This window comes from Populus alba, chromosome 19, assembly GCF_005239225.2.
Source record: "Populus alba chromosome 19, ASM523922v2, whole genome shotgun sequence".
In the NCBI taxonomy this organism is placed as follows: domain Eukaryota; kingdom Viridiplantae; phylum Streptophyta; class Magnoliopsida; order Malpighiales; family Salicaceae; genus Populus; species Populus alba.
The window spans coordinates 14,813,461-14,830,782 of record NC_133302.1 but is presented as its reverse complement, the minus strand read 5'-3'; positions in this window follow the sequence as shown (position 1 = coordinate 14,830,782).

The window sequence follows — 17,322 nt, the reverse complement described above, 5'->3', positions numbered from 1 at the left end:
CTTTGCCTCCGCCTCTAGCTTCTATCATATACACGACACAAAAGAGTGTCATCCACTCACAAAAGAGATAGAAATATTAATTTCTAAATGGTACCTTCAAGAATTTATGAATGAGTAAATACGATATGAATCACTACTAGAAAAATTGATAAATACAAATGAAAACACCAACGAAAGTTTTCCATTAATATTGCAATGACCTTTATTGATAGAATTTTCCATCCCTATATCTATCGATAAATACCGATAAAACAAATTTCCTCGATATATCCCAAGGGGATTGTAATGGGAAAATAAGGAATGAAAAAAATCAAACAATATGATGACGTGTAACTTTTACAAATGTTATTACCAACAGAATTACCTAATGGCAAAGTACACCCGTAAATATTACCAACAGCGATCGGCCCTCCTCTCCCCCTCCCCCATTTATTCTTCTTCCTTATGTATTTTTTTTCTGCAACAAACATTCATCGCCTTCCCCTAAATCTCAACACAATTCAACCTCCCACAACAAATTTGACCACCACAACACTCAGTTTGTCAGCATCCGTATTTCGATTTAAATTTTATTGAGGATTCTCCATTTTAAGTAAGCAAATCTACCCTTTTTTAGTATATGTATTTTGTTTGGGTGTTTACTTGTTTTATAGTTTTTTCTCATACACATTTATTGTATGGATTATGATTTGTATATGTTATGATTTATTTTAGATTTTGTAAAATAGTATTTATTTGTAAATTGACAAAACTTATGTTGAATTTTTAACTTATTTGTATTTTATCGAATTTCTATATGTTCCAGTGACTATGGGAATTGCTCCCCTTCTCCTTGGCACTGTTCATGATGTTCATTACTTGTGAGTATATCAACAGAATGTGTCCATCTTTTTTGTGTTTTTTTTACATTATTTTTTTTCAATTATGTTCTTTATAATTTTATGAATTAATAAAGGTGTTGAATTTTAGCTGTTATTGAATTATTTTTTGCATTATTTTGTTGAATTTTAGTTTTTATTTTCAAATTTGCTATTCAATTTCAATTAAATGTGTAGGATTAATTTTAATTATTATTTTGTATTTATTACATTTAGAATATTTTTTAAAAAAAATTTATGATTAAAAATATTATCACTTAGAAACAATTTTATTGAATTTTAGTTGTTATTGCAATACTTTTTCATTATTTTGTTGAATTTTAGTTTTTTTTTTCAATTTTGTTGTTGAATTTCAATTAAATGTGTATTAATTTAGGATTAACATTTTTATCTTGCAAGCTACAGTTCATAGACACGAGCCAAACCCAATTGAACTTTTTGTTGAAACGCATGTGTTAAGTGATGACTATCAAAAAGAGATGCAGCAATTTGTGGATAGCCAAGCTCAACACTTTTTCATATGTTTGTTTTCAACCATTTTTTTCTTAAGTTATTATTTCCTTGAATTTGATGATTTTTTTTTCTTTTTAAGATACGTATAACAGCCGATTGAAGAAGAGATATGGGGACAATCCTTCGACCCATCCAGATCTCGATTTGGATTTGTGATTGGAGGCAAGATCGTCTAGTGAACCCGATAGAAATCTGGTATACAGATTTTCTAACACCAAGATCGATAACTTACAAGAGGCCCATGGTGTTTCAATCATTGGATACTCACAATCAATTCCAAGCACTCAAACTCTAAAGTTCACGGCGATGTTAGACCAATGAGTACAGGCTTGGATGGCCTTTCTTAATAAAAAAATGTGATTGTTAAGAATTATGTCGATTGGTAATGGAGATGAGATCATAGATGGATTGTACATGTGCACCCCTTAATTGACTCTACAATCTTAGCAAAGACCAACCTTCTCCTCTAGCACTGTCTTTATTTTAGATTTATTGTATTTGAACGTACAAATATTTAAATTTATAATAAATACTTGATTTTTATATTATTTAAGTTTTTTTAATTATTTTTCTACTTCTAATCAATATATTTTTTAAAAAAATATTACTATGGGGTCACTGATGAAACAACTTTATCGGTATATTACAGAGAGAGATGGAAAAGAATTATTGCAAGTGTTGTTGCTATTGTTAACTCACCGATAAATTATAGATGATATTCAATCGGTGATAGTTATATTTACTGATGGATATATCGATGGAAAAATAAAAACACCAATGACATTACATATAGTTTTTTTTTTGTTGGTGATACGTTAAATTTACCGATAGAATGAAGTAGATAATTTTTTTGGCGTGCTTTTTCCATTTGTAAATCCATCGGTATATTTATTATCGACGGACTCACTAACATACCATAAATTGCCAACAAGATTTGTTTCTCACGGGTTGTTTCCATCCATGAGTCCATCAGTAATATATGTACCGACAGACTATGAGTATAAATACTTGTAAAAATTTATTTCGGTAAAACTGTTAAATCTAGTAATGAATATATAGGAAACAATCTTGATGATGTATTATTACCTTAGATAAGATAAATCTTAGAAGTCATATCTCCATCATCTTTTAAATTTTCAAAAAAACAAATAGTGCATCTTCATATCTCCAAACACGAAATGTCTCTTAGAAATTCCTATAGCAAAATCTCCATTATATCTTCAGGTCCTCATGACTACTTGTGTCCAGTTCCCTGTGACCAATTATGTCCAGGTCATGTGACCACTTGTCTCCAAAATTAAAAAAAGGAAAATATTCTAAGGCGGCGATAAAGACAACATTTTTATGCATACATAAGGGTAAAATTTTACACTATAAGTATTTTTCTCTTCCTCCTTAGCTTTTTAAAATCTTTCCAATATGTACGTTTACAAGATTTAAGCAATACAAAATAGAAGATTAAGATTGGACTTACTCAACTGAATTACTCATTGTAGTTTAATTAGGCACAACCTGACCAAGGCTCAATTGGGCTAAATCTCTCGGCTATATTGGGCTAATTTTTTTAGGTCAACTGAGCTACCATATAACTTGGTTGGGATGATTTTCAATTCCCAACAGGCTCACCTTTCTCTCTCTTATCTCTCTTTGATTGTTTTACTATTGCTTATGTCAATTATCTTGTTTTTTAGCTAATATCAGGTCCAGTTATACCAGCTACAATTTCAGTTAAAGTTACTACAATGGAGAATGCAACCTTTCATGGTGAGTTGTTCCTAATATCTTCAAAGGTAGGCTATAACTCAAAGAGAACACACAGAGCTTCTCTACACATAACCAAACACAATTTTTTAGCCTCTTGATTTTTTACATGCTTGTCACTTAATCAACCAAACTCAAGTACCAACTTAAGCATTGGATTGTTATTTGTTCCACGAGGAACTTGTTTTTATAGGAACAACTTGGGCCTAAAACTCGGTTAGGAAAAGTTCATTTATATGTAAAGTTTTTCTACGACTTCATCAACAGCGGAAGGCCAGTAAATTATCGAGTAAATACTATAATCAAAAGCTATCATGACTAGAAAAGCTCTTGAACAACAAACATGCTGCCTTTTTTATCTTGAAATCAAATCACATTTGATTTTCATTTCTTTAAATAACTTAATAAAAAGCCAAAACACTAAACAATAATTAAGTTTTTTAAATAGTAAATTAAAATTGTGGTTATAATTATTATTATTTATAAATAAATAAAAAACCCTAAGCTGGACCACACTTGTGCCATGTGTGATGATGGGTCATGACCGTTAATGGTCTTTAACTCCTAGAAGGATGAACATCCATGTTAATGGTCATGACCTTTTCGCATCGCAGAATTACTATCGAGAGTCAATCCTCCATGGGTCCTTTGTTGTGTACATTGTTATCAAACTTCACTTGTGGGTTGACTCTATCAAGAGGATGAGTTTCAGGTTGTACGGGTTGATCCAGGTCAAACTGAATCAACCCGGAAAATTAAAAAAATATATTTAAAATTTAATATTTCATATGAAAAAAATAAAAAACAATTCATGTGAATATAAATTATACATGTTATAAATAATGAAGTTTAAAAAATTATTTTAAAAGATTTTTTATCTCACATTGAAAAGATATCATATTATTTTTTTAAATTGAAGTATTTAAACCAAAAATATTTTTCATTCCACATTGAAAAAATAACTTTTTCTTATGAATATGAATATAGAGTATATATACTAAAGGGTTTCAAATCCCACATTGATAAAATAAAACATTATTTTACTATTTATGTAGTAAACTTTGAAATGTATTAATAACCAACTAAAAATATATATATAAAAAAAAAAATTTAGCTAGAAGAAAAAACATATTTAAAAATAAAAAAACAAGTCTCTCCCTAGTTTTACCCGATCATTCAGGTTTTGAATAAAACAGATCCAGTGAAGATGTCGGGTCACTCGTCTATAAATAAAGGGCAAAGGTGATAAATTCCAGGGCGACCGTTTGGGTTTTCTTAATTCGGAGGTAGCTTTGTGGAGAAGGTTTCCAATATTCCTCGTCCAGATTCTCCGTAATCATTGGCGCGTTAAAGCAAGAAGACTTCATGACTACGGTCTCTTCCCACCCTTCATCAACCAAAGTCTAATATTTATTGGGCTAATTTAGGTTTAACAATTCGAAAACATTTAGAGGAGGAAAATTATTGGATTGATTTTCCCTCTTCAAATTGTAAAACTTACAGTATTGAGCTTTTGCTTTTTCTAATTCTTTTTAATTATTTTTATGTATCAAGAAAATCAAATTCTTTCAAAATAATATTGCTTGATCATTAGTTTATTTACAAAGTAAATAATAGTTGAAAATATGATTGAAATTACTTTTCAAATAACTTTTCATGCTAAAATACATGTTAATAATTGTTTTTATTTTTAAAAATTATTTTTAACTTCAGCACATTAAAATAATTTAAAAACACTAAAAACATATTAATTCGAAGTAAATAAATAAAAAAAAAATTCAAATTTTTTAAAAATACTTTTTAAAATATAAAAAACAAACAGAGTATAAATTAAACGTCCAAGCCTTGCTCTACCACAACTTCAACTGTTTAGAGGTAAAACATGCCATTGAACCACTTCTATTTATTGTTGGTGGTGGTCTAGGTTGTAGAAAACTGAATTTATACTTAGCTGAATTGATGTGTTAATTTTTAGCTTCAACATTAACAAAAACTCGAAATCGATTACTGTGCACACACTCTAAATTTACTATTTATTGCTACAGCGCGATGATTTTTGTGTTATTCCGAGAAGAAAATGAGAGTGTTATGAGGTGGGGGTAAATCGATCTTTTCACTTGATTTATTAGTCATTGATTATGTGGTCCGTGATATATGTGATTTTCCTTGTTTTAAAATAACTTAATTTTTTGTTTTTCACGTAGGTTTTTTTTTATTAATTCCAAAATCACTGGGTTAATTTGATTATTTTAAATTAATTAATTAATATTAAATCTCAAAAAAGTGTTTACAATAACATAGTTGTTACTGTTTCTTTTAAGATGCGCCTCTCTTGATGGCTAAGTGTTTGGTATTATGATAGTTGTTGTGGTTATGATTTGAAAAAAATTGTTTTATAAAAAAATACTTTTTGTTCAGATTAATTTGGTATTTATGTATGTTTGGTTAAAACTGTGGTTGAAAGTTGAACAAAATATAACGTAATGTATTTGGTTAATAGTATTTTTGAAATTGAGGTTATAAAATAATTTTAAAAATATATATTGATATTAATGGTTTTTAATTTAAATATTGTAGATTTAACTATTTGTTATTACATCATGAAATAAATAATACTTTATATAAAATATTTTTCATTGTTCCATTAAACTATCTACAATTCCATCACGTATAAAATATATCCGACAAGATTTTTTTAGTTTCTTAAGCGCGTAATAAAATCAAGTAAATTATAATCAGGAACAAAATTGAGATTGCGATCAAATTTTATAAATGTTACGTCATCAATGATCTCTGTCTAATTTATTTAGTGTTATTGAATAATATTAACCATTAGTTTTTCGAATAAAACACAATTAAAAAATTAAAAAATAATTTTTATTTTTTATTTTACTAGATCAGACCCGGTTCAATGCATTTTGAGCTTTGAACTAGACCCGATCCGGTCGGAACCGGTCTGACCGGAATAGTGTAGCATTGTTCATGCTAATTAATTCATTCATGAACAGTGTAGCCTGTTCACGTTAACAGTGTAGCTATTCATGCTAATTAATTCATTCATGAACAGTGCTGAAGAAGCAACATTTTCTTGCTTTTCTTTACCAGTGTCTAGAATGCAAAAATATTGCGGGATCCATGAACAGTAAACTATAGTTTTTACTTTACCAGACAGGTTGTAGCTACGTTTTAAACAAAATGCAGACACAACTTTTTAAACAAACACTCTTTAAGAGTGTTTGGAAACGCAGTTGTACTCACATTTTAAAAAAAATTAATTTTTTTTGTATATTTTGAATCGTTTTAATGAGTTAATCTTAAAAATAATTTTTAAAAATAAAAAAATATATATTATTTTGATTTCCTTTTAACCATTTAAAAACATTTGGGAGAAGTTTTTGTTTTTGTTTATGTTTTTGTTTTTTTTTTAATGATGTTCGTTCAAATTCAAATTGTAAAAATGACAGCACTGCATGCTTGGCATCCAGTGTTTGTTTTTTCAAATTATTTATATATATATATATATATATATATATATATATATATATAAAAATTGATGGCAAGCTTTGATTTGCAAATTAAATAATAATTTAAGGATATAATAGATCAAATTACTTATTTTTATTTTACCATAACTCCAATAGTTTTACTATATATAAATTAATATAACGCTTCTTAAATAGGACTAATCTTGTCCTTTAAAAAAGTATAAAAATACCAGTATAAGAACCAAAAATATATATATAAATTGATGTATTAATTATGAGCTTCAACTCCAAAACCATATAATATATGAAGAATTAATAAATGAATACAGCTCGAGGAATATTGATCCGCTGTTACAATGCACCAATATTGTAATTAAATCAAATTATCATAAAAATTAAAAAATATTAATCTCTATATTTTTGTTATACTATAATATCTACTAGTTAATTTGCTAAAGACTCTTGTTTTGTTTTGCATATGACTTAATTGTTGACTGCCGATATAAATCTTAACCTCTTGGTTAATAGTCGATAGCCGACCATAACTTATATATATATTATTAACATGAGTGTTTAGGCCAGTTTGTGTACACCTTGATTAATTTTACGGGCCCTGAAGTTAACGACCATGAAAGTCTCCAATAACTTTAAGTTTTGTAAGACTCGAACTGTTGGCCTCTAAAAAGCAAATCTAAAGCCTAACTAGTTGAGCTACACTCATCAAAATTGATAGCCAACCATGATTATTTTTACTGGTTGATGACCGACAATCTCATATTTCTTCACTGATTTTTAAAATAAAAGGTATTATTTTAAGTTAAATGATACGTCATTATTATTATTTTGTATAAACATGTTCCGTATTATTTTCTATTTATTTCACAAATTTTTTAATATTTAAAAAATTTTAAAAATATTTCTTGACCTCGAGAATTTATAAAATCATTTATGTAAATATATTGAGTTTTTGTTATAATTTCTGAAAAGTTTCAATTAAAAAAAAACGAATATCTTTTCTAACTTTTTAAAAGCCCTTTTAATCAAAAAGTGGGTAGAATTTTTACTCAAAATGATGCGGACCAGCCCAGAAACACCATCAAGGACCCATTACATGTTCCAAATGGACCAATGACTCGGTCCAAGACAAAGACATTGAAAGACGCATTGAATGCATTGGTTTTGAAGGTTTCCACCAAGTCAGAATTGGAAGGTCCATTAGAGTATCAAGAGGAGATCCTAGTACATCTTATCCATGTGGAAGAGGAGTCCAATACAACCTTATTTGGGCCATGAGATAAGGGCTTTATTTTATTTTGTTAGCTACAGCCCAAGGCTTGTTTGGGCTTAATTCATACTTTGTTTTAACCTAGGATCCAAGGCTTGTTTGGATTAAGTTATGGGCTTTTCATTTTAGGGTTTTGGGCCAGTTTTGAGTGGACCTCATATAAGTCCACATAAAGGGTCCATTAGAGTTAACTTTTCAAGAACTATTTAAACTCATGTAGGCCAAAATTTCGGCAGCTTTGATGATTATTATTCTGAAATTTTCAGTTTTAACGTGTGAGAGTGATTCTTGCATTCTTCAGTTCTTGAACGAACTGAATCTGACTTATCGAAGATTAACTGGCTTCGTGGCGTCATTCTACTCATTCCAATAGTGTTGGTGCCTTGGGGCAGGTTTCCATTGTGTCGCACTCATTTCAGACCTATTTCGGCTTTCCGGGATCAGATCTCAATCTTGATTGTGGGTTGCGTGACCACGTGATCACGAGGTTCGCATCAGTTGGTATCAGAGCTAGGCTCCGAAACAAGGTCATATCATTCTGTTATTTTCGTTTTTTTTTTAGTGTCCCTTAAGTTTTTTAGTGTTTGCATCCATCTTCTTGTTCTTCGTGTCTGTGTCATCTAAGCAAAAAAAAAAAAAAAGTTTATATTTCATCTTGTTACTGCCTCTAATCATATCAGTTTGTTAAAAGAAAAAAAAATCAGAAAGAAATAGAGAAAAGAGTGATTAGTTGAAATTTGAAGGATCATTCAATTTTTGCCGCAGAAACACAAATCTTGGTGAACCATAAGCAAACCACCTCGGAATCAATTTAAACTTCATATTCAGTCTATTGGGGGTGGGATCGCATGATATATCAAATTTGGGCTTATTCTGATATTATTTGCTTGAGGTTTTAATTCGAGTTTCAATTCTGCTGCAAAACACTACTCTTAGTGAACCCTAGGTAAAACACCTTGGAATCTATTGAAACTTCATATTCTGAGTATTGGGTATGCGATTGCATCACATATTAAATTTGGGATTATTTTGATATCGGTTTCTGGAGGTTTTAATTGGAGGTTCAATTCTGCCGCAAACTGATCATACAAGGGGTTTGGGTACCTAGACATTATAGAGCGACCTATAAATTGATTTTTGGTGTTTTCATAGTATTGCAATACTAAATATTGAATTTGAGGTCATTTCGAGATCGTTTGGTCTGGGTTTCAATTCTGTTACGTAAAATTACGTAATAGGTTAGATTTGCCTCGAGTTTCAAAACATGATCTTTGCTGTTTAGTTTTGTCCAAATATTTTTTGTTTCTGCTATATTTGGATTATCTAGGAGTCAAGTAATTGTTTTCTTAACATTCGCTTCTGTTTTATTTCGTGTCTTCGTTTCGTCCACAATTCGTACGAATTTGCATTGCTACTCGCAAAATCGTAATCCTAGTTTTGTTTTGCTTTGTTTTCAGTATATTTATTGATTCTTGAGTCTGAAAATTATATTTAGAGTGCGCTGCGAAGGCTATTGACTTTGATTTGTTGATTTCAGTTCCTAAAGAACCAAAAGAAAGCAAGTTGTGAGGTAAAAGGCGTAGAGAGCTTAATAGAGTGAAAAGCCTTAATTTTTGTTTGTGTGATACACGAGAGGTGTGAGGATATATTTGTGCTACTGACCAAATTTTGCAGATTCAAAGAATGTCTGAAAACAACGAATCAGCGACACAAAACGTTGACGTAGCTTTCCAATTGCGATCCATAGGCCAGCAACTTGAGCTGTTGTCTAGGACGTACAAGGATCTGAAAGATGAGGTGAATTCGATAAAGCAACAGAATAGTGGGGCTGATCGACGGGGAAATACGGTCTGTATGGCTGCACGGAATGTTAGATCTGATTTTGAAGAGTTTGTTGATGAAAACGCAGATGCGGGAGAAGATGACTATGATTTTGCATCAGCTGGCCAAGGAATCAGGTCTGGACCGAACAGGGCTAGGAGGAATGTGAATTTCCGTGGCATGAGCACTCATGAAGATATGGATGGGGACTTGGACATCATTAAACTGAAAATTCCTACCTTTCAAGGTAAAAACGATCCCGAGGCTTATTTGGAGTGGGAGAAAAAGGTAGATTGGATTTTTGATTGCCATAGCTATTCTGAACAGAAAAAGGTGAAATTGGTGATAATTGAGTTTACGGAGTATGCGTTGATTTGGTGGGATCAGATTGTGATTAGTAGGAGGAGGAATGGCAAGTGACCCGTTCAGACTTGGGGGGAGATGAAAGTCTTAATGAGGAGACGATTTGTGCCAAACCACTATTATAGAGACTTATATCTGAAGCTCCAAGGTCTGAATCAAGGTTATAAGACAGTAGATGAATATCACAAAGAGATGGAGATAGCAATGATTCGGGCTAATGTTGTTGAGGATAGAGAAGCCACCATGGCTAGATTTCTTAATGGGTTGAATCGGGACATTGCTAATGTGGTTGAGCTACAGCACTATGTGGAGCTAGAGGACATGGTTCACATGGCGACGAAGGTTGAGAGACAACTTAGGAGGGGGCATGCTCGGCCAGCATTTAATTCGGGTTCGTCATCATCTTGGAAGCCGAATCTAAAGAGAGAGGGCACTGTCCGCCCAAGATCCTTTGGTCCATCTAGAACTTAACCACCAAAGGCTAAAGTTGATGTCCCTACTGATGCCAAAGGTAAATCTGAAACTCAACCTAAACGTACTCGTGATGTTAAATGTTTCAGGTGTCAGGGACATGGACATTATGCTTCAGAGTGTCCAAACAAGAGAATCATGATGATTAGAGATAATGGTGATGTGGAATCTGAAAGTGACAGTTCTGATTGTGAAGGCATGCCACCATTGGAGGATAGTGATGGGGATGAGTTAGCATTACCGGTTGAGGAGTCCTTGGTTATAAGGCGAACACTTCAGGTTCAGGTCAAAGAAGATGATACTAATGAACAAAGGGAGAACATCTTCCATACGCGTTGTTACGTACAAAGAAAGGTGTGTGGTTTAATTATAGATAGTGGAAGCTGTGTTAATGTTTGCAGTGCCACCCTTGTTAGTAAACTGAATTTGTGTACTGCTAAGCATGCTAAACCATATAGATTGCAATGGCTGAATGATAGTGGTGAAGTGAAAGTGACTAAACAGGTTGTGGTTCCATTTTCGATTGGGAAATATGTTGATGAAGTTTTGTGCGACGTGGTACCAATGCAAGAAAGTCACATCTTGTTGGGGAGACCATGGCAATATGATAGGAAGGCAATTCATGATGGGGTTAAAAATAGGTATACCATTGTAAAAGATGGTAAAACCATCACTCTTGTACCTCTTACACCCAAACAGATGTATGATGATCAAATAAAGCTAAAAAGTGAGCATGAGGCGATGGGGAGAGAAAATCAAGGTGAGGAAAAAGGGGAGAGAAGACCATCAGATTCGGCTAGAACCCAAACCACTACAACCCATTCGGCCACCCATCCAAATATAAGCAAATATTCGGCCAACACTCCAAACAAATCAAACCATTCGACCACAACTCAAAAACACCCAAATCTGGCCGAGAGTGGAGGTAAGACAAGAGGAGTGAAGAAAGTCAGCAAGTGTGATGAGAATTGTGTGGAAAAACTAAAGAAACAACCCAATTTTTATGCTAGAGAGGGTGAGGTCAGATCTGCATTTTTCACTAACAAGCCAATGATCTTACTTGTGTACAAAGAGGCTTACTTTAATACTAATGATCTTGATCATATTGTGCCTAGTGTTGCTATTTCTTTGTTGCAGGGATTTGATGATGTGTTCCCCGACGATATTCCTAGCGGATTACCACCATTGAGGGGGATAGAGCATCAGATTGATTTCGTACCCGGAGCTTCAATTCCTAACCGACCAGCTTATAGAAGCAATCCCGAGGAGACGAAGGAGCTTCAAAGGCAAGTTGATGAGCTGATGGAAAAGGGCTACATTCGTGAGAGTATGAGCCCGTGTGCTGTACCCGTGCTACTTGTGCCAAAGAAGGATGGAACATGAAGGATGTGTGTTGATTGCCGAGCCATCAACAACATAACGGTAAAGTATAGACATCTCATCCCTAGGCTTGATGACATGTTAGATGAGTTACATGGATCCTGTATTTTCTCTAAAATTGTCTTGAAAAGTGGGTACCATCAAATTAGGATGAAAGAAGGTGATGAATGGAAAACAGCATTTAAGACTAAGCATGGTTTGTATGAATGGTTAGTAATGCCGTTTGGACTTACAAATGCACCTAGTACGTTTATGCGTTTAATGAATCATGTGTTGCGTGCATTCATAGGTAAGTTTGTGGTTGTGTATTTTGATGACATTTTGATATATAGCAAGAACTTAACTGAGCATCTTGATCATTTGCGTAGTGTACTTAGTGTGTTGCGTAGTGAGAAATTGTATCCTAATCTTAAAAAGTGTGCCTTTTGCATGGAGAAAATTGTGTTTCTTGGCTATGTTGTAACTACACATGGTATCGAGATGGATGAGGAGAAAGTTAAGGCCATCCGGGAATGGCCTACACCCAAATCGGTAAGTGAGGTAAGGAGTTTTCATGGGTTAGCTAGTTTTTACAGGCGTTTTGTGAAAGATTTCAGCACAATAGTTGCGCCCTTGAATGAAGTTGTTAAAAAGTCAGTTGGGTTTAGATGGGGGGAGGAACAAGAGTTGGCTTTTGTTTTTTTGAAAGAGAAATTATGTTCTGCACCTGTTTTGGGTTTACCTGATTTTACAAAAGCATTTGAAATAGAATGTGATGCGTCTGGAATAGGAATAGGTGCTGTTTTGATGCAGGATCGGAGACCTATTGCGTATTTTAGTGAGAAGTTAAGTGGAGCGACCTTGAACTATCCCACATACGACAAAGAACTCTATGCTTTGGTAAGAGCACTTGAGACATGGCAACATTACTTGTGGCCAAAAGAGTTCGTAATCCATTCGGATCATGAGTCCTTGAAACATCTGAAAGGACAAGGTAAGTTGAATAGGAGGCATGCAAAATGGGTTGAATTCATTGAAACTTTTCCTTACGTAATCAAGTATAAGCAAGGGAAAGAGAACATCGTAGCTGATGCACTCTCGCGCAGGTATGTTCTTTTACACACCATGAATACTAGATTGTTAGGTTTTGAATATGTGAAGGAATTGTATGATAATGATTATGACTTTGCTGAGATTTATAATGCGTGTGGACATTCGGCTTTCGGTAAGTTTTATTTGATGGATGGTTATTTGTTCAAAGAAAATAGATTGTGTGTTCCTGCTAGTTCTTTGCGTGAATTGCTTGTTCGTGAAGCACATGGGGGTGGTTTAATGGGTCACTTTGGGGTTGCGAAAACCTTGGATGTATTGCATGAGCATTTCTATTGGCCAAAGATGAAAAGAGATGTGCAACGAATTTGTGAACAGTGCATTGCTTGTAGAAAGGCAAAATCTAGAGTACAACCGCATGGACTATATACACCACTACCTGTGCCTACTGAACCTTGGGTAGATATCTCTATGGACTTTGTTTTAGGTTTACCTAGGTCAAAGAAAGGTAGAGACTCTATCTTTGTTGTGGTAGATAGGTTTTCTAAAATGGCGTATTTCATTGCATGCCATAAAACAGATGATGCATCTCATATCGCAGACTTGTTCTTTAGAGAGATTGTACGTTTGCATGGCATTCCTAAGAGTATAGTGTCAGATCGTGATGTTAAGTTCCTTAGTTACTTTTGGAAGACCTTATGGGGAAAGTTGGGAACTAAACTCTTATTTTCGACAACATGCCATCCTCAAACAGATGGACAAACTGAGGTAGTGAATAGAACATTATCCCAACTTTTACGTGTTGTAATTCAAAAGAATTTGAAAAGTTGGGAAGAATGTTTGCCTTTTGTTGAGTTTGCTTATAATAGAACTGTGCATTCAACTACTACTTTTTCTCCTTTTGAAATTGTTTATGGTTTTAATCCACTAACTCCTATGGACTTAATTCCTTTACCTTTTGAAGAAAGGGTAAGTTTAGATGGTGAAAAGAAGGCAAAGATGGTGAGAGAACTCCATGAGGGAGTTCGACTACAAATAGAGAAAAAGAACAGACTTTACGCTTCTAAAGCAAATAAGGGACGTAAACTGGTTGTTTTCCAACCCGGTGATTGGGTATGGGTGCACATGCGTAAGGAACGATTTCCTAACCAAAGGAAATCAAAATTACAGCCTCGTGGTGATGGTCCTTTTCAGGTTTTAGAGAGAATCAATGACAACGCATACAAAATCGACCTTCTAAGTGAGTATAGTGTTAGTGCTACCTTTAATGTTGCTGATCTTACTTTGTTTGACACAGATTTTGATTCGAGGTCGAATCCTTTCGAGGAGAGAGGGGATGATGCGGACCAGCCCAGAAACACCAGCAAGGACCCATTACATGTTCCAAATGGACCAATGACTCGGTCCAAGACAAAGACATTGAAAGACGCATTGAATGCATTGGTTTTGAAGGTTTCCACCAAGTCAGAATTGGAAGGTCCATTAGAGTATCAAGAGGAGATCCTAGTACATCTTATCCATGTGGAAGAGGAGTCCAATACAACCTTATTTGGGCCATGAGATAAGGGCTTTATTTTATTTTGTTAGCTACAGCCCAAGGCTTGTTTGGGCTTAATTCATACTTTGTTTTAACCTAGGATCCAAGGCTTGTTTGGATTAAGTTATGGGCTTTTCATTTTAGGGTTTTGGGCCAGTTTTGAGTGGACCTCATATAAGTCCACATAAAGGGTCCATTAGAGTTAACTTTTCAAGAACTATTTAAACTCATGTAAAATTTCGGCAGCTTTGATGATTATTATTCTGAAATTTTCAGTTTTAACGTGTGAGAGTGATTCTTGCATTCTTCAGTTCTTGAACGAACTGAATCTGACTTATCGAAGATTAACTGGCTTTGTGGCGTCATTCTACTCATTCCAATAGTGTTGGTGCCTTGGGGCAGGTTTCCATTGTGTCGCACTCATTTCAGACCTATTTCGGCTTTCCGGGATCAGATCTCAATCTTGATTGTGGGTTGCGTGACCACGTGATCACGAGGTTCGCATCACAAAATATAATAATTCAAGGATAAAGTTGGAAAATTGATGCCTTACATGTTACTACTCCAATAATTGAAGTATAAAAACTACCATTAAACTGTACGAAGAGTAGAGTCCAAAAAAGACATGATATTTGCTTTAACATGAGACTGCCGGGAATATATTCGCTCAAGAAAAGCTTCTCAAAGCTTTTATAGGAGTGGTCACATGTTCTTCCATCTTGCTGCTTGGGAAGAATGATTGGTGAGTGGGATTTTGATTGTTTTTTAAAATATTTTTTATTTAAAAATATATTAAAATAATATTTTTATTTTAAAAAAATTATTTTTAATATCAACACATTAAAATGATTTGAAAATACTAAAAAATATTAATTTAAAATAAAAAATAATAATTTATTAAAATATATTTTTAAAATAAAAAAATAAACATGGCAATATAGAAAAACAAAGATGATTTATATTGTGCTGATCTGTACCTCTATTTATTTTTATTCTTTTTTTATTTCCATTGGCTACGGTTTTATTTTTTTTGAGGTAAAACAAAAAAAAGTCCCAACAACAATACAAACTCAAAATTTAAGCTCACACCTAAGCCCACACCAGCCCAGCCCAGCTCAAAATTTGATGTGGTTGGAAGTCAAGCCCAATTAATCAAAACGACTAATTTAATTTAATGTTTTTGGTGTAGTTATCTCCAGTTCATTCCATTTTGTGTATTTTATTTTACTAGCTGTGGAAACCATGCTTTTCCGCTGGCCGCTTAATTTTTTTTTAGTATAAGAAAATGATATTCATTCAACACAAGTGTGTTATAAAGAAGGGGGAGAAAATCTGCTTTGTGGGTCATATACCTAATTAAGCTAAATATATTTATTAATTTTAAGAAAATGATTAAAAAAAACCTAAAAGGAAAAAAAAAGAAGCCAATGACTATAATGTGAGGATAATCTAAAAAAAAATAAAACGTAGTGGCTAAATTATAAGCACACTCCACACGGAATGATGCAATTGTAGGGGGGGGGGGGGACAGGCTAGGGGTCCTCGTGGTTCTCGATGCTTGGCCCATTCAGAAAGAAATTTATTCAATTGGCTAATTTTTTTTGGACGAAGATGAAAAAACTATTACATGTAAAAAAAAAGAAAGTGAAAAAACAAAAACTCAAGTAAATACAAGTTGATATATAAAATATATAACCTTAGACATGAGATCTTGACAAACCTATATAAAAAAACTAATGAAATTAAATTCTTGACAACATAATAATAAATAATGAAATAGATAAAAGAATAATTAAAAATAATATATAAAAAAAGATTGGAGTCAACTCAAACTAATTTTTAAAACCTGTCACTTAGTTTACAATATCAAAATTAGCCTATAGAAGGAAAACATCAAAAAAATAATGAAACTAAATCCTTATTATAAAAAATTCTTAGAGATGAAGTTGAAAAAAAAAACAAAAATCAAAGGAATGAAGTTAGAAATTGTAACACAAATAAAATAAAATAAAATAAAATATTGAAGGATAAAATTCAAAAAATTCAAAAAAAGAATTGAGGATAAAATAAAAAAGAAACCAAAACAATGAGGATCAAATTAAAAATAAACAAATTGAATCAAATATAAGGGATGCAATTGAAAAAAAAAAATGATTCAAAACAAAATAAAAATAATTAGTAATCGAGAGAATAAGAACCAAATTAGGAGATAAAATAGACCAAAAATGATCAAATTGAAAAAAAATTAACCACAAAAAAATTTGAAGATAAAATAAAAAGAAATCAAAACAATGAGAGTCAAATTTTTAAAAAAATATATTGTATCAAATATGAGGAATGCAGTAGAAAAGAATGATTCAAAACAAAACAAATCAAAACAATTAATAATCAAGATAATAAAGAAGAAGGAGAAGATAAAATTAACTCGAATAAAAAAAATTAAAGTTTGGCAAAAAAAAAAAAATGAAAAAAGTAGGAGAAGAAAAAAAGAGTCAAGAATCATATCTCTAACATCAACACAGGCCAAACTATTATGAAGAGGATGACTGGTCCTTTATAAAACCATCACAAAAGGTGGGGTAGATCATCGTAATGCACCTTGTGTGTCAATCAAATGGCGTGGATAGAGATGGTGTATTTCTGCGTGGATCAAACATGCCTAATGACTTTTGATATTAATAATATTAGATTTATGTTAAAAGGTAAAAACCCTTATCTCACCATAAATATAACAAAAAAAAAAAACAATATAAAAATACAAAAATACTCTTAAAGCAAAGCTAAAAAAATATAGTATAA